Source organism: Spinacia oleracea, chromosome 1, assembly GCF_020520425.1.
Source record: "Spinacia oleracea cultivar Varoflay chromosome 1, BTI_SOV_V1, whole genome shotgun sequence".
Lineage (NCBI taxonomy): Eukaryota > Viridiplantae > Streptophyta > Magnoliopsida > Caryophyllales > Amaranthaceae > Spinacia > Spinacia oleracea.
In genome coordinates, this window is record NC_079487.1 from 109,757,011 (window position 1) to 109,780,665 (window position 23,655).

A 23,655-nucleotide genomic window follows, 5' to 3' on the forward strand; every position below is an offset into this window, starting at 1 on the left:
CTTAATGGCATGATTTGGAGACACTCTTGCCCCAACACCTCTTCTCAAAATGGCAAAGCCGAACGTATGATTAGAACGATTAATAACATCTCCCGTTCTCTTCTGTTCCATGCCTCTCTTCCACCCTCCTTTTGGGTTGAATCCCTCAACATGGCTGTCTATCTTTTAAATATTCGCCCCACTCGCCTTCTAAATTTTCTTACACCCGTTCACGTGTTATTCAATAAATCACCTTCTTATGATCATCTCCGTACCTTCGGGTGTCTATGCTACCCAAATCTATCGGCCACCTCCCCTCACAAAATGAGTCCACGCTCTACCCCGTGTGTCTTCCTTGGGTACCCAACTTCTCATCGGGGTTACCGGTGTTTAGACATCGGAACCAAGAAAATCATAATCTCTCGGCACGTTGTGTTTGATGAGTCTAAGTTTCCACATTCCTCTCACTACACTCCAAAAGCCAAAGATTTTGAGTTTCTATCTTCCCTAAATGAACCCATTATACCCCCTTTCCTTATTTACTCTACCCATAGTCCAAATCAGGCCCACACTCCACCTCTTAGGCCTCATGGGCAGAATAGCCCACCTGTGACAAATGGGTCAGATCAAACCGCCACTAGTCACGTGCGGGCTACCCATGAACCTGATTCCCTTACACACGGTTCAGCAGCTCCTCCTTTGAGCCCAATACAATTCAGCGCCACACCTTCCACCCCTTTGGGCCATGCGTCTAGGCCCAATTCCCCTATTATGGATCCTAATTCTTCCATTCTCTCTTCTGGACCAAACAGTGGCTCCCTACCACTCCCATCCACAATCTCGCATGCACCTACTGCACAATCTTCCCCTATGCGCACTCGATCTCAGCATGGAATCTACAAACCAAATTCCAAATATGCCAACTATGCTCTCAACACCATCTCTACACCAAAAATATCACCCTTACCCCGTTCTCACCTCACTGCCCTCAAGGGCACTCTTGATTTTGGCATGCACTTCTCCTCTACGCCATCTTCCGGTATTGTCTCGTACACGGACGCGGACTGGGGCGGCTGCCCCGATACCCGACGTTCCACCTCCGGGTTTTGCATCTTTCTTGGTGACAATCTTATTTCCTGGTCGTCTAAACGGCAAGCTACTCTTTCCCGGTCTAGTGCCGAAGCTGAATATCGTGGGGTCGCGAATGTTGTTGCTGAGACTTCATGGATACGCAACCTGTTGCTCGAGCTCCATTGCCCCTTGAAATCTGCAACTGTTGTCTACTGCGATAATATAAGTGCCATCTACATGTCTCACAATCCAGTGCAACATCAACGCACAAAGCACGTAGAGATGGACATTCACTTTGTGCGTGAGAAAGTGGCTCTTGGCCACGTCCGTGTGCTCCACGTCCCCTCTTCCTTTCAGTACGCTGACGTATTTACTAAGGGTCTCCCTCAACCATTATTCGTGGATTTCCGTTCCAGTCTAACCGCCCGTCCTCCTCCCGCTCCGACTGAGGGGGTGTGTTAGACAATATTATGTAAATAATATTGTTACATAATTAGCCTTGTAAATATATTACGCTTAGTATTGTAATTATAGTAGGTATCTCTGTAACCCTAGTATACCGATACTATATATTCTGTGAATAATCAATACCAAGCCTTCAAGGCAGTATTCCTCCATCTATCAGCTGGTTTGATTAACTGTTAGCGGTTAGCTGTTTGCATTAGCTGATTTGACTAGCTGGTTACATTGGCTGTTTGTGTAAAAGTGTTTGGTAAATTAGCTGATAGCTGTTAGCTGTTTATTATGTAAAATAACCATTAAAGACGTTGACATGCTTTGTTTCTTATTAATATTAGACAAATATGTTATTGTGTTAATTTTTTCTCTCTATATTTTTCTAATAAACTTTGACTAAATAAAATAAATTTTTTTTTTTTAAAAAAATTATTCTTTAATTAATTTTTTTAATAATATATATTTTTCAAATAGATAAATATTAATAATGAAATTTTAAGCATGATTGCAATATACTTCAATGGCTTCAAAGTATTTATATAAAATTTATTACAACAAAAAACGAATCTAGTAAATATGGTGAAATAAAAAAGAAAGTGCGAGTAATATTTTTAGGAGAAAAATATGTACCAAAAGGTCTTGCGCGCACAAGGTGTACAATAAATTTATTGTACACCAAGATAATTTTAATCCATTTTTTTGTAACTTTAATCTAGTTTTGATTAACTTTTATATTAGTAAAAAAAATTGAGAGATAAACATAAAGGGTAAGATAATTAATTTTATACATTATTAGTGATTTTGAAGAAATAAGTTTTACTAAAATAAAAAAAATTATCACTAAAAAATAAATAGCTTTTACATATATAAGCCTAACTTTTAAGCATTTTGAATTAACTTTTATTCCGGTGTACAATATTTATTGTACACCCCTTGTAAATAAGAATTTGTGAATATGTACCAAGGTTGATAGTGGTTGTAATAATAAGCAATAGTAGGACAAAATAGTCATTTTCATCCACTTTCTCAAACCTCTAATTGCAAAAAGCTCCTATATTGAGCTTTTTCAAAAATTAGCTTTTTCACCCCAAAACTCTCTTCCAATCCTCTCCTAACCAAACACTCCCAATTAGCTTTTTCTAAAAGTCAAACCTCTAATTCACCCCAAAAAGCTCTTTTTTCCTCAAACCTCTCCTAACCAAACACCCCCTCTAATTTTCTATAGGCATGTTTGGATGGAAAGTAATGTACGAAGTATAAAGGGATAATGAAAATCAAACTAAAAAAATACTGAGATAATTGAAGATGTTGACGAGGGGATGATCGAAGTGATGGCAAAGAGAATAAGTTAGTGTTAGTAAGAAGAAAAGAAAAGGAAAGGAAAGGGGAATAGTTACCCGGCCTCATTACGGGGATAATAGTTACTCACCATCCCATTATCCCATTAGGGTAACTATTACTTTCAGGGCACGCTTGAATTGAGTGTAATGGATTATGGGGGTAATAAAGTCAAACCACCATAATAAAAGGACAATGAAGGTGAATTGAGGTGGTTACAAGGGGAGCGGTGAGATGGTATTGTGATGAGAAGTTGTGGTAGTGGTGGTGTTGTGAGGAGAAGGGAGGAAGGGGGAAGTAATGACCCCCAAATGAGGGTAATAATCACCCTAGTGAGATGGTGGGTAACTATTCCCCCCATGATGAGGGTATTTGTTCCCCTTTCCTTTTTATTTTCTTCTTGCCAACACTAGCTTGTTCCCTTTGCTACCACTTCATCCCCTCATCATCACATTCAATTACCTTAGTTTGACTTTATTACCCCTTTAATACATTACCATCAATCCAAGCATGCCCTCAGGGGTAATACATTTCCCCTTCCTCCCTTCTCCTCACAAGACCGGCCACCAATTTTCATCATAAGAGCATGCACATTGGTTGTCTCTTTAAAAAAGCTCTTGAAGGGTTTTCCGACCACTCTCTCTGTACTCCTATCTTTATACAAGAAACACTCAAGAATGCATTCCTAAAAACACTCAACATTGGTTGGTTCCTCAAATCTCCAATCTCTTTTTTACCATTTGGTGGTCCATAATTAAATGTCTTTTTAACCAAAGTTATTATTCACTTTTTAATGTTACTCCCCACTTTTCAACAAGAATCAACTCTTGGAGGGCTCTTGGGCAAGAGCTACCTTGAATTAGCTCTCCATAAAGAGCCACTTAAGATCCCCTCAAGAACCACTCAAGAGCTACAATGTTGGCCAAGATATAGTTCTTGTTGAAGAGCTATACTTCGAGAGCTACTTGGAGAGTCACTCCAAGAGCCATGATGTACATGCTCAAAGGTGGTTTGACCTTTATTACACTCTTAATCCATTACACCTAATCCAAACATGCATTAAGTTACTCGATTACTTTTACTTTATTCTATCCCACGTAATTCCTCTGTTCCTACTTGTTTGCCCATGCTCCAAATATGCTTTATTAAGGATAGGGTGGGTAGAATTAAGAAGAGACAAAAATGGATACCAAATATAGTTAATGTGAGAGTAAAAATCGTGGTCCTTAATGGAATAATTTTTGGGGACAGACCAAAATAACAAATGGGGCAAACAAAAAGGAGCAGAGGGAGTACTCATTACTATTTCGTATAGTATTTAATTGGGGCTTGTAAACAATACGGAGTACTCCCTTCATCCCGGAATACTCGCCCCGATTAGACCGACACTGAGTTCAAGACAATTTAATTGATTTATTATTTAATTGGGTGGTAGTTGATAGTTGAATTTTTTTTAATATAGTTAGTGAGAAATGTGTCAACCTTTTGAGGGGATAGGGGGTGGATGGAGGGCGGCGTGCCCTATATCAGATATGTTTTTACAATATATATCACCCCACTAAACGACAAAATAGGGATAAAACAAGCATTAAAACATGTGCCATTTTTCAAAGAACATATGCCAAAAAAGCATATGCCATTTTGGAAAATGGATGCCATTTTTCAAAAATCGATGCCATTTTTCAAAAACGAATGTCATTTTCCAAAGAAAATTGATTTTGTTCTTTAGCGTTTGTCTTTAGCCTATTTTGTCGTTTAGTGGGGTAATATGTTTTTGTAAAAATATATCTGAGATGGATTTATACTTTCTCGGATGGGGGTGTATGGGACCACAAAATAAATCGTGAGGGGAGGGAGGTGGGGGTGGGGGTACGTTGAATTTTTTAATATTTTTTTTAGAAAGTAGGCATATATGTGGGTCCATTAATTGAAAAAAATGATATAATATTAGTAAAATTATATCATTTATAGAAACAGAGTGAGTATTAAGAGACGAATTTATAAGAAAAGTGGAGCGAGTATTATGGGAATGATGGGGTGATTGTTTGTGTAAAGCCCAATATATTTTACACACTCCCTAGAAAAAATATATATATGCTAATATTTTAAAACACAACTAACTTTTGAGCCCGTTAAGAGAATGGGCAGTTGTATAGTAGTTGTTTAGATGTCTTTTGAAGTTTTTAATTAGTGAGTACTTGTGATTTTTGGTAATATATGAATTAGATAGAGGTGTAATTTGAAGGTTGAAAAAATATAAAAATTATATGTTGAATAAATACTGGATGTTAAAGGGGTGGAGTGAAAGAGACTAATGAGTATATTAGACTATTAATAACTTGATGTTGAATAAGGAAAATGGAGTGGAAGAGGCATTAGAAGTTGTAAATCATAGAAACAATAAAGAAAAATTGGGAAAAAAACAAAATAAAATGATGGGTGAAAGGAGAGATGCCACATAATCTATGGTGTTCCTTTTTAAATACTAGGTATAGACTAGGTATAGAAGAGATGCCACATGGTTTCTAATAATGAGATGCCACATAATCTATGGTGTTCATTTTAAAATACTAGGAATAGATGTTTTATTTGCCATGTGTCCACTTCTTAATTTTCTCTTTTTTTCTTTTTCAAATTGATTTACCCTTGAATTCTAATTCCAGTTATTAAAAAAAGTCTCTTTATATTTTTCATTAATAATGTAATTCATAACATCTTATTTCATCAAGGGTAGAATAAATTGATTAGTTCATTGTCCCTACAACTTCTATATCATCGTACACCATAATTTAGATTTGATTAAAACATATAACCGTGCATAACACAGGCTTAAAACTAGTTACATAAAAAAACTCATTGTTTTAATTTGTATAGTTATTAGTCTAGGAGATGTCCCAAAATGTTGCATGTAGTTCGAGTTTTTTTTATTTATTTTTATTTCAAATTCACTTATAAATTTTATTATATATGCATAAAATTGGTATACAAAAATGTTACACACTTACACATATATTGAATTACAAATTCGGCACACATTTTGGATGAAAAACCATACTCCCACCGTCCCTTAATACTCGACCTATTTTGACCGTACACGCTTGCCAATGCACAACTTTGACCATCAATTTCTTTAACTATATATTATAAAAACTTATACAAATATTAATATTTTGAAACTATATATTAAGATGAAGCCAACAATATATTATATACTAACATTTATTCTCATATACTAGAAATAAAATAGGGTCAAAGTAAATAATGCAAAAAAGTCAAACTAGGTCGAGTAGTAAGGGAGGGAGGGAGTATTTGATTAGCTAAAGAAAAGCGCAAAACCAATTCTTCATATTCTTCTCTCAATTAATTTCACAGTTTTATGTTTGATCTGAATAACTTCCTATGTTTTAGTAAATAAGTTGAACAATAATTTAGACAATATTTGTTATCGCAAATTGTTACTCAAAGATATAAATTTAAGGCAAATTTGTCAAAAACTACCTTATAAAATATGATTTTTGCGAAAAACTACCTTACAAAAAAAATGTTGTAATAAACTACCTTATAAAAAATTTATGTTGTAAGATACTACCTTTTCCCGAATTATGAACGTTTGATCGAAATTTCGGGATTGACTTTACCATATATATGTCACGTGCCATTTAATTACGTCTTTCCCGTTAGATGTCGCGTAATATGCACCTAGTAAAGTCAACGTCGTAATTTTAAATCAATGCTCATAATATGGCCAAAGGTAGTATCTTACAACATAAAAATTTTATAAGGTAGTTTATTACAACATTTTTTTTATAAGGTAGTTTTTCGCAAAAATCATATTTTATAAGGTAGTTTTTGACAAATTTGCCTAAATTTAATTAGGCATTAAAATTTTACACTACGTACATTTACACGAATAACTTTTCTCTTTTTTAATTGCTTAGCTTTCATAGTCATAAATTCAATATATTTGATTTTGTTTTATTTATTTGATGTTAGGAAAATTTGTGTTTTACCACTTTTTTTTTTTTTTTGAACTTGTGTTTTAGCATCTAAATATCTCAAACTTTTATTTTACCACTTAAAAATAAAAAATGATAAAGAAAATAATTTTACCACTTTTTTTATATATAATTCACAATCTCTACTACTTTCATGCAGCAAGCAATTCAAAAAGTCAAAAATTGAAAAGATAATTTACTAAAACTATTCACACATGCAATATTTAGGCTCCGTTCTATTCGACTTATTTTGTCTGAAATTATATTTTATATCTTAAATTCTTAACTTATCTAAACTAGAGTGGACTTATTATATCTGAAAAAAACTTATTTTGTCTGAAATAAACTTATTTGTGTATGAAAATTAAATGTCTGGAAAAAAAAAACTTATTTTTGTTGAACTTGTATTATCTGAATTTATCTGAGCTTACTTGAACTTGTCTAAATTTAATTGAACTTATCTGAACTTAACTGAACTTATTTTGTTAATAAGTCGAACATAACAGAGTCTTAATAGCGAGAATATCCCAAATTAATACAATAAAAAAAAGTTAAACATAATATTTCAATTTCTCAATTCAAGCAATCCGTGGACTATGGACCGTGGTGCACATAGAAAATGGTGCACCAAAAGAACATATGTGCATAAACAAAAGAACATGACACTACGGCAAAAGAACATGCGATATAATATTTCACTTTTTTGTTAAAAAAATAATATATTATTTTACTATTTATTAAAAACATAAAATAAAAATATACTCATGTTCTTTTCTCGTAACTAGATGTTCTTTCAATTATATACTAGTGTTTTTAAGGTGCACCATGCTCACTGTGCACCATGGTCCACCTTCTAAATTGCGCTTCCGTGGACTATGGACCATGGTGCACATAGAGCATGGTGCACCATGTGCACCAAAAGAACACATGTGCATAAACAAAAGATCATGACACTACGACCAAAGAACATGCAATATAATGTTTTACTTTTTTGTTATAAAAAATCACAATTTATTAAAAATATAAAAAAATATATGTCGATGTTCTTTTTACGTAACCATATGTTCTTTTAATTATACACTAATGTTCTCAAGGTGCACCATGCTCTATGTGCACCATGGTCCACCTTCTAAATTGCGGGCAATAGACAAGGCGGATGCTATCTCCGTAGTTTCTTTTAGTATTTGCAAGTGCTTTGTATTAGTTAGTAGAGCTCTTTGTAATTTGCAAACTCTTTATTTTAATGCTTATGTCAAAAAAAAATATATGTTAAGCTCCACTTTGCTTGAATCGATTGTGATTGAACCAAGTTCAAACTCAATCATACTCCGTAAATAATACTACATTTATTTTAAAATAATGGCCGGTTACACTTTATATTTTCACGCTTGCCAATGTAAATATTTAGATATTAATTAATATCTCTAATTTGTATTCGTAAAAAAAATAATATTCCGAAAGTACATATCGAGAAGAATCAAACAAGATCTCACACGACTATATTTTTCTTTACGCATAAATCACAAATGATAGTCAAATTGAAATTTGTAAATAGTATCAAAAGTTAAAGTGTTTCCATTAATATGAAATGAAGAGAGCACGTATGTATTATATTTCCTGAGGCTAATAATTTTCCATACTTGAGAGGTGTAGAATTAGTGAAAAATATATTGAGTCATAAACAAAGAAATCACAAGAAAGAATATCTATTTAATCATACAGCTTTAATTTACTTGGACGGCTCTTTTTAACCCCCAGGATGCCCGTGATTAAAATTACAAAATATGTGTATGAATTTTCTTTTTGTGTAATTAATTATTTGTTGAGCCAATAATAATAAAAGTCATAAATTTGGGCATGCAAATTCATTAAATTGAATTATAGAAGAATTAAAAGGCAATACATGCACGAGTGCAGAATATAATTTCTATGTTTTTATTTCGTTTCATGCGAATGTCTTTTAATTTACTTTTGTTATTTAATTTAACTTTTGGAGACTCTTTCGGTCAAAAGTCAACTACATAGATCATTGCATTCTTGCCAACATAGACTTTACCGCACGACTTCGGAATTTTTACAAAACATTTGTGCTGTCTATCCGTTTACACACAACCGTCAACCATCCATGATATATAATCATCCGTTCTCTAAATATCTTACAATATTTACGTTAAATATTTGACCATTTATTGCGATTCGTACATATAAAAAATTATACTCCCTCCGTCCCAGATTAGTTGTTATACTTTCTTTTTCCGTCCGTCCCAGATTAGTTGTTACACTTCTAAATTAGAAATGACCCCACAATTATTATATTGTCTCTCTCTTCCCACTACTTTTTTTTTTGTCCCCACACCCTCTCTCATTCAATTAAAAAAATACGTCATTAACTCCTATCACATCTACTTTTTCAATAAAATAACAATTGATAACCAAACAACCACTTATCACCTAAAACTTTGTGCAAAGGTAAGTGTAACAACTAATCTGAGACGGAGAGAGTAATTATTATACGAAAATGATAAATGTCGCAACATGCGACCTTTAAGCCGTGTCACAGTGGTGACATGACACGCCTATGTGTCATAAATGTATTTGGAAATTAAGATATTTAGATTATGTAACCAATTATACATGTTACACAAAAAGTAGGAAAATCTTAATATTCTAATTTACAAATTGACACTACTACAAAAAAGGGCATAGAGTACTGTTGAAATACACTTTATAAAACGCCTCAGAGGCGTTCTCCAACTCAGCGCACTATAAAGTTTATAATACGGGTAAAAGAAGCGTTTTATATACCTAGTTATAAAGTACAGTGATAAGAGATAAGCGTCCTCTATTCTCTTCCTAAAATTAGAAAATGAAGGAGGAATATAGAACGGTTAACGTACATAACCGTCTCCTATACTCTATAATAAAGCGCCCCTTATATACATAAACGTCCTCTATTCTTCCTATTGAATATTGAGATACAGAACATCTTCCGTACATAGGCGTACTATATACTTCATGCTTAATATTAAGATAGCAAGCTGTTTCGGGTTAGGGTTCGGAAGTGCCCAGTCTTCCCACTTTCACGTGTTCTAATACCAATTGTTATTAAGTAATAGATTATGTAAATAAACTAAATATGTAAAGCATATATTATGCATGTCATCTAATTATGGGTAGTATAGAATCAGTAGACTTAGCATATCATCAGCCCATGATTTACGCCATGATCAACGTCATAATTAGGCTAGAATATTGCTGAAGATTTACACTTGTATTTTGCATATATATTCCTATTCTATGAATAAAGAAGAATATGGAGTTATCACTTCTATCATTAACATTTAATTTAACACTTTGAAATTACAATTATAACACTTTGAAATTAAAATCATCAAAATATTACAAACTTACAAAAATTAACATAAATGATTATAAGTTAGATTGTTAGAGTATACAATTTCAAAGAACAATTTAATTATAAAATAAGAACCCTTATGGCACACACTAAACGACCAACATCCGAAATCACCATCTTCGCTACGACCCGGAAACAACTTAAACCTGAAATCATTAGCAAGAAAAAAAAGGTTAGACCAAAAGAGTGATTTGTGATAAACAAGTACGAAGTACTTTGTACATTTATTTAATTGAATCACAAAAAGGAATATTAACAAATTATTCAGTTCTTAGATGATCGGACATGCCTGAATCAAAATAAAAACTAGCTGTTTCTGAAATATGCTAGCACAATTGATCATAAATATCACAAATTTTAAACAATGAACTCAAAGAAAATAAAGTAGTGCACCATTAAAATCAAGTCAAACACCATTAACAGTCCATTTATAACTCTGAAAACAAATTAAACATCATAAAAACCCATTTGAAACAAACAAGAACCCAAATTAAAAAGCAACGAAAAATCAAATCAGAGAAAGAGGGCATACTTTCAGATATCTTGAAGTTTGTTTGTTCCTAATTATACGAGGATTAATCCCCATAAGAAAACCATTAACTTGCATTTGCAACCCATTATGTAAGATCTGATTCCTAACCCATTAACATCCTTCGTTGTTGTCGAAACCCTTTCAACAGATTTTCGCCTAATGTCCGAATTTCAAACACACGAGATGAAGAAAATGCGAACAAAATTCTGAAAAACAAAAACAAAATAAGATCAATATTAGTGCTTAATTAATTTTACAGAAAAAAACATTTGAGATTCAAAAATGTACATCGAGAAGTAGAAAATTTTGAGAAAATTCTGGAATGAACATCAAACTACTTCAATAACAAAAAATTAGAAGCATGAAAATAGTGGAACTAAAAAAAATCAGATCAAGTTGCAATTCAGAAGTATTTGGTTGTACTTGCATGTGATTAACAATTGATGATGATCTTAAATGACGATCTGAGGTTCATGAGGGAGACTTTGAAAGCTAGATCTGAAGAAACGGAAAGAAAAAAAACAGGTGCGAAGGAAGACAGAGATGACAGTGCAAGGATGAAGAAAGTAATTGAAGAAAACTGTGGAGGCAAAATGAGGTGTGTTGGACTGTTGGGGGCCTAGGGGGCTAGGGTTTTGATAAAAATAAAGGGAAGCACTTTGGAATTAAAGTTGTCCATAATCCTTTTTAAAAAAATAAGATGGCCACAAAAATTTTAAGCGTGAGAACTAAAACGTTTAAAATAGTCCTATAGTCCTATAATATTAGCGGAAATTTATGAAATAGGGAATAGAGTACGGTTTGGGTGGATAACGTCCTATATTCAAAATATTTAATTTAAAAAAAGGAATAGAGAACAGTGGGCAGTCAAATGCGTTTCCTTGATTTTAATTCAGGAAACGGTTTTCTCACTTAACCGCTTTCTATTCTATAGAGGACGGTCGTGTCGTCGAGGCGTTTAATATCTTGTGTTTCCTTTTCCCAATTTTGTAGTAGTGTGAATAATGTAATTTTTTATTTCAGAAAAATATTTCTAATTTGTATAGGAAATAAGAAAAAAAATACTTTTAATTATTTATATGATATAGGAAATTAAAATAAAAAATCAAAAGGTCTTGCGTGCACAAGTTGTACAATAAATTTATTGTACACCAACATAACTTTAATCTAGTTTTCTCTAACTTTTACTCAGTTTTCTCTAACTTTTATACTATTACAAAAAAAGTTAATAGATAAACATTTTAAAGTGTTAAATGATTAATTTTATACATTATTAGTGATTTTGAATAAATATTTTTTATTAAAATGAAAATTTTTATTACTAAAAAGTAGATAACTTTTACCTATATAATGGTGACTTTTAAGCATTTTACGTCAACTTTAACTTCGGTGTACAATATTTATCGTACACCTCATGTAAATAAGAATTTGTGATAAAAAATACATTTACTAATTTATACTTAGAAAATAAAAAACACAGTACATTACAAAAAGGTATTACTGTCTACGTATGCTACGTATGCCGGAATTACATAATCAACTTGATATACGTACAGGCCTATTAATACTATACCTCAAAGCTTATCCATTCTACTTGCGATCTTAATTTTTTTGTAATTTCTATGCCGATCTATCTTCATCTAAAATAAGCTAGGCGATATTAAGTTTCGTCTGAATGAATGAATTGTTTGGTTTTTAAAAAAAAATCAGATTAATTCATTGATAAAAAGTCATACGGCATCTTCTAAATTGTTTGATTTAATTGATGGTTATGTCATAATTTAATTTGAAGTTTACAATAAATTAAGTTATTCAATAAGTGTTTGGGACAAGTTGAATTAATACTCAAGTGTTAAATTCATGGAAAAAAGGGGTAAAGCCTACATTTAAGTATAAGGAGTTTACTACGGAATAATTTAAATAAAGACGAAATACGTAGCATATAAAGACGAATAGTTTAATTGCACAAAATATATTACTAGATTATACGTATAGAGAATAGTTTATTAAGCTAAATATTTTTAAACTAGTAATATATTTTGCTTTTATTAAGCTAAATATAGTTCGTATTAAACTAGTAATATATTTTATGCCTGAATTACTAGATTACTAGACGAATAGTTTAATTACTAGATTATAAAAAATACAGTACATTACAAAAAGGAAATATATAAATATAATAAATATTTGTTTCCTTCTTTTGTATCGACTGCTTTATTTATATATTTTCATAGTAAAAATATTGAATTGATAGTAAAAAGAATTTGATGACGTGTATCCTACATGGCACCTATTTGTACCTATGAAATGTCGACACGTAAGATTGCGACAATATTTTGTTGTCGCAACTTGCGACCTATATCATCATCCATTATTATATCGATAAATATTTTCTAAATATCAATAGTTTATGAAAATTATTAGTTGCACTCAAGGGTATTTTTTATGCCTATAGGCGGTCCCTCTCACATTTTCTCGTCACATATAAGGGGAAAATATGAGAGGATACACCGTATACCTGGATGCACATAATATGTTCTAAATTGCATATAATTTTTGTTTAATCGGACAAAAGGTGACATAGGTTACACAATCAACAACAAACATGGTACCGTCACTGACAAGTATTTCGCATCCCACTCGTCAAAATTCCCCTTCTACTCTATTTTCAGCATCTCAATCATCTGATTTTTCAGCTAACATTGCATTATTACATACTAATCCATTTTTATTTTCATTTTCATTTTCATTTTCATTTTCTAGAGCTTTCTGCCTCATGTTTATTAGTTTATGGTCCGAACGAGTATCACAGGACATTACAAATCAGTGAAATTATCGAAAAATTAACTAAAATTAAGTATTTTTTAAAAAAATTAGTGAAATATTAACTAAAATTAGATATATATATTTTTTTGGCAAGTGGGGTCACGCGACTCCATTAAACTCCCTCCCTAGTCACGGTTACAAATTACTACGTATCTGTAGTATATTATACATTTTTTTTTTTTTATAAAGTAAGAAAAGGAACTTAGGTACCCCTTCGCACAAGGGTGTAGCCTAAGTAGTCACTCTGAACAATTTCATCTAACTTAGGGCTGGAGTTCGGGGAAATACACATAGGATTACAAATAAGATGACCTACATTAGCAATCCAATCGGCTGCTCTGTTTGCTTCTCTGTATATGTGATTGATGTGAGCTGAGTCAAAACGCTGAAGGAGAATCTTGCTGTCATGAATAATGTTTTGTAGTTTCCAAGGGGGCTTCCAAGTACCTTTTAAAGAGTTAATCACTAGAAGATTATCTCCTTCGATGTGAATATCCTTTATACCTAGTCTTATAGCTTCTTGGATTCCTTTGTGTAGGGCCAGGGCTTCAGCCATATAGACTTGAGAGTTGCCGAAATTGAAAGCCTTAGCCTCGATAGCAGTCCCGGTGCTGCTTCTGATAATGATTCCTCCTGCTGCTGACGAAGATTTGCGAGAACCATCGAAGTTAAGTTTGAAGGCGCCTGTGGGAGGCGGAAACCACCTCACAAGGATGGTGGATGGAGTGGAGGATTGGTTAGGAGTAGTAGAATGAGTGGTGAAATGGGTACCTCTAAGTTGGTGAGAGTCAATAAGGATTCTGAATTCCCATTCTTTAAAGGTATTGAGGGCTCTGAAGAAACAGCGGCAAGTAGAGACCTTAGTATTGGAGAAGACTAAGGCATTACGTTCCTTCCAGATAATCCAGCATAGGTTGATGAATTTGCGAAGAGCAACCTGATTTCGTCTGAGGTAGTCTAGAGTTTTGAAAAAATCGATCATCGGGAAGGTGAAATCTAGCCAGTTTTTGGTGAGTCTGTGGGTCCAGACATTTTTTGAGTGTTCACAATGGAGGAAAAGGTGGTCTAAATTTTCGCTAGCTTGATTACATCTTGGGCAGCAATTTGTAGGAATGATTTTTCTATGGAAAAGCGTTTCATAATTTGGAAGACTTTTATGACAGATTTGCCAAAGGAAAAATTTCAGTTTCGGAGCTAAATTAAGCTTCCAGATCCATCTAACACTAGTGGAAAAAGGGTCATTTGCATCGCACTTTTAAGCACATTTGCGTCGCACATCGTGCGTGGCAAAAGCTCTCGACGCAAATGACTAAAAGTCATTTGCGTCGCACATTTGTGCGACGCAAATGAACCTTATTTGCGTCGCACATTTAGCAAATGTGCGTTGCAAATGACTTTTCAGCACCATGCCTGAAAAGTCATTTGCAACGCACATTAGCTAAATGTGCGACGCAAATGACTTTTCAGCACCATGCCTAAAAAGTCATTTGCAACGCACATTAGCTAAATGTGCGACGCAAATGACTTTTAGGCGAAAAAAAAAAAGTCATTTGCCACGCACATTAGCTAAATGTGCGTTGCAAATGACTTTTTTTTTAAAAAAAAAATTCGTTTTTTAATATTTTAGTTACAACCCAATAAAAGGCAAATTCACCATAGATCACCCAACATGTTGATAACCTAACTACACTTTTAACATAAAAGTTTAAGTGAACCATAAACGAATGAGGCCCAAGATATCATTCAAGCAGATGAAAAAAACTCCATTGTCAGACCAAAATCAAACAAATTACAGCGTTCGTGCGACACTAAGACAAACAGGGAGGACTTCTCCTGGACGCTTCAAAATTTCAATTACCAAATCAATTTGAGAGTTGAGATCATGCTTGGATAAGCAACTTCCCATGACACACGTAGCACGCAGCGTCAGCGTCAGCGTATTCAAAGACAAATGAGGGAACCATTCAAGAGTCCCAAGAGCAAGATCAAAGGCGACAATTCTCACAAGTTTAGCGGATTGAAGAGCAATTGTTACCGAGTTTGTTTCCCTTTCTCAAGTTTTAACTTTTCAGTTCTCCTACAATAAAAATTTAGAAATTCATTAATTATCTGAACAGCTTGTTTTCAGTCTCAAGAAATGATTCAAACCTACCCAGATCAACAAAAAAACTAACATTAGGTTCATATTTCTCACTAACTGCGCCACCTTTTTGTTTCTGGAATTGGATGTACCGCAATGTGCTTGCAAAGAAAGCTTCAGCAGCAGAATCTGTTGCCGCATTATCACTTTGCATCTCTGTAGTAATTAATTCCATTAGATCCTGGATTGTATTGACGGTGATTTGGTTGTTTCCCTTCTCAAAAACAGTTAACATCTGCAAAGAGCACATATTCACAGCATAACAAGCCTTCCATTAGTATTGTATATTCTTCTTCCATTCTTTATTACAGCAACATAATCTCCAAGAGACGTAAGTTCAAAATTACAACTTACGCTTTAGTCCAACTCTGAATCTACATAGATTCAGATTTTAGGATTGGTTATCCAAGTCACATAAAAAGACAAGTCCCATACCAATTTAGTATGTAGTCTCCCGACTCTAAGAAATAGATCGATTCAGTGGCAGCTAACATCTAAGAAGAAGTACCACAAACTCTTACAAGCAACATACCAAAGTGAATGCCATAAATTTTGAATCAAATCCCATACTTGCATCAGATTTCCAAGAACATCAATATATGAAAGAGCTACTGCAAACTACAACAAAGCCTCATAGGAACGCTGAACAAACAAACTCAGACCCTAACTTTCCAAAGAAAAACCCATCCAAATTCTACTAGTAAACCAATTAAAAAGAATAGTTGAAAGCTAACCATCAAAAGAACTTATATTACTAAGAATTGGACATGGAAAACAATTGAAAAAGTCTTACTTATTTCAAAAAGTAACAAAGAATGTTACAGAGTTCACTACTGGACACTGGGACAGTCCGCAATTATGCATATTTGTACTAGTGTTTGTTAGCCTTGAAATTTTGGATTATATGACGAGGATAGAAGACAAATTCAGTACATATTAGCAAAGGTGTACCTGAATATCATAGGCAGGTTCAGGGCGGAAGGTTCAGGGCAATGAACCGGCAAAAACCAATAAGACTTGAGTATGTGTTAGGGTCCCTGATGAGTTTTCTCCAAACCATGATCAGTATCAGCCTTGTCATGACGCTAGCAGGAGGCATGTTTCAGCTTCTTATCATGTGCACGAGGTCCCATAAACTGTCACGAAACAGAGAAGCATTATGTTACCATTAGTTTTTGAGTAACAAACATACAAAGACATGTTCAGGATTCAGAAAAATAGCAACATTAGTGGATATTATATAGAGCAACAGACGATGAACTAACTTGCTGCACTAAACACAAAACTTCAGCACAATTTTGAGAATATATAGAGCAGCGTCATGTGACCTGAATCCATGGCAGCAGTACTATTGGTACTCAGAAACAGCAGCTAAGAACAACAGACAACCAAATACAATAAAGGATCACCCCAACTCTGAACAAGTATCTTAAAATACTACCCGTTTCCTCTCCACAAAAGAGTTACAAAGAACGAGCTAACTCGGCTTCTTTGATTATCAACACATGTATACACTTGAATTATAGGCCAATGTTACAGTAGAACACATAGAAGTACACTCAAGTAAACGATTAGGCAAATTAAGTCCAATGACTCCGTAGATATAATTGGCGGGGGGGGGGTGGCTTACTTGCTCTCTGTGAACCTAGGGCTAGGGCGTAAGCACTTCAGGTAGCCATCCCAAGGAACCTTTTTCAGGCCTGCTCTATGAGAGATCATGTCTCTGACCCTGCAAAAAGAAATAGATACAATAGGCAACAAATTGATCCGGTATCCAACATAACATGTCTATAAAAATGTACCAGAGAGAGAAATATTCATTCACCTCTCGGCAAATTCGATGGGAGTCTCTCCAGGTTTTATTGTTTGGGGCTCTAGATACCAAACATCACAAACAACGGCCCAAGATGTCATTAGCTGAAGCAGGTGTGTATTAAATGACTCCCTGCATATACATAGTTCAGAATTTCCCCAAGATAACCAGACATTCAAAAGAGCAAAGCTATCAAAGATTACCAAACAAATTTTCAGCATGAATTTTTATGTTATCCAATCCACACAACGAGAAACTATTTTATTATATGCTCTGGATAATCAAATAAACAAATTAAACAGAAGACTAGTGAATACATGTATTCCATGATAAATCTGTAGAGTAGAAAATTAGAATATGTAATTAATCTCTTTTAATTAAATGTAAAATTAACAAATCTAGCAATTCAACAGCAATATAAAAAAAAGGTCACAGTACATCAAATTCAATTCAACACTTAATTTATCATCAAATTCAAATCAATCACTTAATTTATCATCAAATGCACAGGCGCACAACGAAACTCATATAAAAAATTGAAAAAAAATACTTGAATTCACAAACTAACCAACATAACTAAACCACAAATTCATATTAAAAAAATTCAGAGCAAATTAATTAAACATGGAAATCAAGATAGGACATAGAATATACCTGAGCATCAAGGTAGCCAAGGACGGGCGACGAGTTAAACTAGAGCTCCAACACCAACAATTCGTGATCCAGTAGTGTGGTGTGTTTCACAACCTTAAAAAACTAAGCCTTTCTGCTTCAGGATGTAACCTTTCTCCCCGCGCCGAAACCTAGGGTTTCGCCCCTCTTCCCATTTTCGCAGAGCTCGAATTTTCAGAATAAATAGAAAGGGGCGGCTTGGTGAGAGAAGACTTCGAATGGATAAGGTTGATTCTGAATTTTTGAAGGTGAGATGGGAGGTGTTGGAGTTCTGGCAATGGAGATTTGGAAAGGAGGAGGAGAGAGAAGGAGAGGAGGCGAAAAATTTGTTCGACCTGGATCTATGCGAGAAAATAAATGAAAAAATATAAAAGGGTCACTTGCGTTGTTCAATTATACGCGTGTGTCATTTGCATCGCAGATTTGTAAATCTGCGTGGCAAATGACTCTAGGATGCTCCTAGAGTCATTTGCCACGCAGATTTGTAAATCTGCGACGCACTTGATTGAGTCATTTGCCTCGCAGCTTTGTTAATCTGCGATGCAAATGACTCTGGGGGGCATCCTAGAGTCATTTGCCTCGCAGTTTAACAAAGCTGCGACGCAAATGAGTAAATTTTATGCTAAAATTTGTTATTTGCATCACATGTTCAGAATGGCGTGGCAAATGCGGGGATGCAAATAAGCCTTTTTCCACTAGTGTAAACTTCCATTTGTCGTCAGTTTTGGGGAGGTCGTGAGCAAGCCAGGTTGCAGATTTAACTGAAAAGTCCCCAGAGTTTGTGCAGCCCCAGATAGGAATATCCTGAAGGTTGTTCACAGGAATAGGAATCCCTCTAATCAATTGGACCGCATCAGGAGGAAGAACTGAATGTAACTTTGCAATATCCCAGTTTTTAGTCTCGTCAATGAAAAAGCTTACCGTCTTGCTATTGTCAATAAGATTCGTAGATAAACCCGGAAATTCAGCCAAGGCATATTGACCAACCCAATTGTCTTTCCAAAAATTAATGGTGTTTCCATTCCCTAGTTTCCACCTTATACCTTTTCTAAGAATCTCTCTTTGATTCAGAATATTGGACCAGATAGGCGAGTCTCTAGATTTCTTTTTCGCTGAGAAAAAATTGTTGTTTTGAAGATATTTCTTACGCATAATTTTAGCCCACGTGTTGTCTTCGTCTGTTAGGATTTTCCAACCGAGTTTAGCTAAGAAGGCTCTATTTAGCGGATAAGTTCTTCGAAGGCCGAGACCCCCTTGCTCCTTGGGTTGACAGACCTTTTTCCAGGCGATAAGAGGGATTGCATTCCCTGCTCTGCTTTGGTTCCAAAAGAATTGACGGTGAAAAACATCCATTTGATGACATAGTTTTTGCGGAATCAGGAAGGAGGAGCAGATGTAGGCTGGAAGCGACTCAAGGTTACTCTGAATGAGAGTCATTCTTCCTGCTTTCGACAGAAAATTGGCCTGCCATGAGTTGATGCGGTTTTCATTTTTTTGCAGAATGCGCTGATAGTCTGCTTTGGTGGGGGTGAATCCCGAGAAGTGGGCGCCCAGGTATCTACCCAGCGACATAGATTTTGTCATGTTGAAAATGCTAGCAAGTGAGTCTCTCTTTGAATGCGTGATATTTTTTGAGAAAATAATAGCCGATTTATGGAAGTTGACGAGTTGTCCCGAGAGTTGACAGAAATCAGAAATGATTTTTAGAAGGTTATGGCAAGCAGAGCTTGTGGCTTTACAAAGGAGTAGACTATCGTCTGCGAACATGAGACATGGAATTTTAGCGGTCTGCGGAGCAATTTTAAACCCCAGTCCCTGGTTGGGCCTCGTACTCGCATTGTGAAGCATAATTATAAAGACTTCCATACAGATGATGAAGAGATACGGTGAAAGAGGGTCGCCTTGTCTTAAGCCCCTAGATGGGGTAAAAATCTTGGTCGTCTCGTTATTAACTTTGAGGGAGTAAGATACTGTTGTGACCGTTGCTTTAACCCAGTTGATCCAGGTTGCCGGGAAGCCCAATTTGTCTAGAACTGCCCATAGGAAGTCCCATTCTATCCTATCGTAGGCTTTTTCCATATCTAGCTTAAGCGCACACCAGCCAGTTTTCGATTTTGATTTTTTAAAAACGTTCAAAATTTCTTGTGCCAGCAGGAGGTTATCGTGAATTGATCTACCAGGGGTGAAGGCGTTTTGAAAGGGGCTAATGTGATTCTTAAGAAAAGGGCTTAGCCTAGTGACTAGGAGTTTAGAGATAGCCTTATAGATCGTATTACAGAGACTGATTGGCCTAAAATGGTTGGGATTCTCAGGATTGTCATTTTTAGGGATAAGGGCTATCAATGTGTGATTAAGAAAAGGCGGTAGATGACCATGAGAGAAAAAGCTCTTGATCGCTAAAGAGATCTCTGGCCCAATAATTTTCCAGTAAGTTTGGAAGAATTTCGGACCAAACCCGTCTGAACCTGGAGCCTTAAGTGGATTCATACTAAAGAAACTTTCCTTGATTTCATCCTCAGAGAAGGGGGCAACTAGGTTTTCACTCTCTGTACTAGTAACTAATTGTGGCAGAAAATCCAGATTAAAAGTCCTGTCATTTTGGACGGCGGACTTAAACCTTTCTTTAAAAGATTCGTAAAGAATGTTTTTAACATTTTCCTGACCTTCTTCCCATGCATTGTCTTTATTTTTGAGTCTGTAGATATGATTTTTAGCCGCTCTATGCTTCATAATCTGATGGAAAAATCTGGTATTCCTGTCGCCTTGGTTAAGCCAAGTTTTCTTTGCTGCGCTTTTCCAGGCATACTGTCTATGAATAAGAATTCTTTCTCGTTGCTTTAGCATTCTGAGAAGGTGATTTTTCCATATAGGGTTGAAGGGTTGTGAAATCAGTTTATCTTCCAATTCTTGGATTTTCTCTGCGTTTGCTTTAAGTTGCATGGTTTTATGGGAAAATCTTTCCTTGGCCCATAATTTTAGGTCATCTTTAATATTAGAGAGTTTGGTTCTTATTCTAAAGAATCTTGAACCTTGAATATTTGAATTCCACTTTTGTTTAACAATTTTAGTTGGTTCTTCATATAGAGTCCATGAGTTCTGGAATCTGAAGATTCTGTTAGTCGGTAACGCCTCTGCGTTTGTGTCGAAGAACATGGGGGCGTGGTCTGAGCTCGTGAAGGTACCATACTTTATAAAAGCGTTCGGGAATTTATGGGCGAAGCTAGTGCTAGCAATTGCTCGATCTAGTCGTTGATATAATCCTGGGTGGGATTGGGATTTCCAGGAGAAAGACTGTTGCAGACAAGCGATGTCTGTAGCAATGGTTCTATTGATAAATCTGGGAAGTCTTTGACATTGGTTTAGAGTGACCGGGTTACCTCCGAGCTTATCTGAAGGTTGTAAAAGTTCGTTGAAATCGCCGACAAGAATCCAAGGGGTGTGGATATTTTCGTAAAACGTAGACATTGACTCCCAGAAAGGGTCTTTGTCTGGGTTTTGAGCGGGAAAGTATGCCCCTGATACTAGAATCTGTTCGTTAGTTGGTTTGTATAAAACGTTAAGGTGAGCACACCGATCCACAAGCGTGTAGTTTTGAACCAGGATTGAGTCGTTATTCCAGCAGACCCAAAGTCCACCACTATGCCCCATAGGGTTGATGATTATATGTTTTTGGAAACGAAAACCTCTGATAACATTTCTACTAGTGGAATTAGTCGTCATAGTTTCAAGAATGAATAAAATATCTGGTTTAAAGGTGGTGATGTAGTGGTTGATATCACCAATTGCTTGTAGTTTTTTACCTCCTTGAATATTCCATGTGAGAATCTTCATAATTATGAATTAGCATAAATAAAAGGCCTTTAGCCCATACGTTTCAAAGCGGAGCAAAGTCCGGTTCCAGTTAGCCCAAGCAATGGAGGCTAAGATCAAACGAAAAAAAGCAACAACTTTGTAATGAAAAGGAAAACTTATTACATAACCAAAGTTAAGAGGAACATTATTAACATTCCAGGAGAAGGGGCAAAAGATGTTCGAAGCCCAGGAGTGGAAACGCCATACTTGTGCATTGAAGGTATGAGTAAAATACCAACTGAGAATGCAAAAAACAGAAGAGAGAGTTAGCCAGAAGTTTCTAAACAACATTTGCACAGTTGACCAAGACCCCAAGTAAGGGAGCCAAATTGACATGAGGAGGTGCTGGTTATTTAGAACAAAAAGGTCCTCAGGTAGGAAACATGTAATGTTTCTTACAACATCATAGGAGATGAACCAAAGGCTATCTTTGGACTCAACCAAAAGGCACCAAGCAAAGAGCTTCCTGAAACTTAGGTTCCTCCATTTGAAAGGGAACCAAGAGGTGGTCCAAAGACTAACCTTGATTCTGATCAAGGCAAAAGAAATGTTCCACGGTTTAAAGTCCAAGATAACATGAAGCCAAGGCAAACAACGAAATAAGGAGAGCCAACACAGAACAAAATCCATTAAAGTCAAATTATCATTAATATTACAATTATCATTATACATGCGTTTAGTGTTTATCATTAGACCAAGACTTCATTAACCGTAATATATACTTTCCATTCCGTAAGTATAAGTTGTTTTTCTTAATTGTAGAAGTGATGAGATTTTAATGTAGCTGGGCCTTCAAAGTTCAAACACAGCGGATAGCCGTTGACATGAGTAGGCAAAAGAGCAACTTTAGTTTTATTAGTTTTGCACGCACAAACACACAAACACAGAAGGATCGGAGAGAGATCCGTGAATGTAGACGTAAAAGACAAATACACACAACAAAAGTATTCTTTTCAAACACGTACTACTCAGATTCATCCACATGCACACACCACACTTTTTATTTTATTTTTTATTTTTCTTAATTAATTAGTGCATGCAATGCCACCTAGTTATATACTTCTTTTCACGGGATTTATTATGATAAGTGATCGAACCCCATTCTCTCGCAATTTAGAAGGGGACCATGGTGCATATAGAGCATGGTGCACCTTAAAAACACTAGTATATAATTGAAAGAACATCTGGTTACGAGAAAAGAACATAACAAAAAAGTGAAATATTATATCGCATGTTCTTTTACCGTTAGTGTCATGTTCTTTTGCTTATGCACATATGTTCTTTTGGTGCACCATGCTCTATGTGCACCACGGTCCATAGTCCACGGATTGCCATTCTCTAGCCTTTGTTCACAAACAAAGGCAATACAAATACATATAATTTCCCATCTAAATATCTAATCCTTAATATATAGAATAAACTAATTAAGGCGAAATGGTATTCCCGTGTTTACCTACCGACGATGAAGGTTATAGTGTAACGACTTTTACTGTGAACGGTTAACATATACTTATCTCTTATACGTGTAAATTAATCACTTATGTCGTGTTAACTACATCGATGAAA

General features: G+C 35.1%; 2 long non-coding RNA genes across 2 annotated transcripts; both read right to left on the reverse strand.

Moving 5' to 3' along the window:
- Positions 1 to 10,153: 10,153 nt before the first annotated feature.
- Positions 10,154 to 11,490, reverse strand: LOC110781827 (uncharacterized). The gene is made up of 3 exons (XR_002531842.2): positions 11,210 to 11,490; positions 10,787 to 10,992; positions 10,154 to 10,400 (listed from the first exon to the last, which is right to left on the reverse strand). It is a non-coding gene; the product is annotated as an uncharacterized lncRNA (long non-coding RNA).
- Positions 11,491 to 15,382: 3,892 nt separating this feature from the next.
- Positions 15,383 to 16,843, reverse strand: LOC130466110 (uncharacterized). Its single transcript, XR_008926130.1, has 3 exons — positions 16,704 to 16,843; positions 15,787 to 15,987; positions 15,383 to 15,689 (listed from the first exon to the last, which is right to left on the reverse strand). It is a non-coding gene; the product is annotated as an uncharacterized lncRNA (long non-coding RNA).
- Positions 16,844 to 23,655: the final 6,812 nt, after the last annotated feature.